Source organism: Camellia sinensis, unplaced genomic scaffold (genome assembly GCF_055761805.1).
Source record: "Camellia sinensis isolate YWXY unplaced genomic scaffold, ASM5576180v1 Unanchor134, whole genome shotgun sequence".
NCBI lineage: Eukaryota > Viridiplantae > Streptophyta > Magnoliopsida > Ericales > Theaceae > Camellia > Camellia sinensis.
In genome coordinates, this window is record NW_028129014.1 from 90001 (window position 1) to 91101 (window position 1101).

Consider the following 1101-nt stretch of genomic DNA (forward strand, 5'->3'; position numbering starts at 1 on the left):
CGAACGGCAACAAACCGAGGGACAGGGCTTTTCGCAAGGACCTTTACCACTAGGGAAGCGTAGGCAACTCGAAGGCGAGTCGAAGACAACCTTAAGGCATTTACCCGAGGGACATGGAGGAATGCACCAGTGGAGTTCGCTGCACAGGCAGGGATTCGTCCAACTCGCACAAACCGAACACAACTCACGCGCCACGACGTACACTGTGCACCAGCCCCCCAAAACGAATCACCCCCCGAAGGACCAAGAAGCCCGACGAACGCGCGAAAACATTTAGAGAGGCCGAGCAAGCACCGGTTAGCGCGAACGCAAATAACAAGCGCAACAGGCAACTTTCGAGGGACATACTTTTCGCAACAAGCTTCCACTAGGAAAGCACAGGCAACTCGTTCGAACGTCAAAGCCAACCAAATGGCAATTACCCGAGGGACATGCTTTTCGCAAGGCACCTTCCACTAGGGAAGCGCAGACAACCCGAAGGCGAGTCGAAGACAACCTAAAGGCGATCACCCGAGGGACATGGAGGAATGCACCAGTGGAGTTCGCTGCACAGGCAGGGATCCGTCCAACTCGCACAAACCGAACACAACTCACGCGCCACGACGTACACTGTGCACCAGCCCCCCAAAACGAATCACCCCCCGAAGGACTAAGAAGCCCGACGAACGCGCGAAAACATTTAGAGAGGCCGAGCAAGCACCGGTTAGCGCGAATGAAAGTAACAAGCGCAACAGGCAACTTTCGAGGGACATACTTTTCGCAACAAGCTTCCACTAGGAAAGCATAGGCAACTCGTTCGAACGTCAAAGCCAACCAAATGGCAATTACCCGAGGGACACGCTTTTCGCAAGGCACCTTCCACTAGGGAAGCGCAGGCAACCCGAAGGCGAGTCGAAGACAACCCGAGGGACATGGAGGAATGCACCAGTGGAGTTCGCTGCACATGCAGGGATCCGTCCAACTCGCACAAACCGAACACAACTCACGCGCCACGACGTACACTGTGCACCAGCCCCCCAAAACGAATCACCCCCCGAAGGACTAAGAAGCCCGACGAACGCGCGAAAACATTTAGAGAGGCCGAGCAAGCACCGGTTAGCG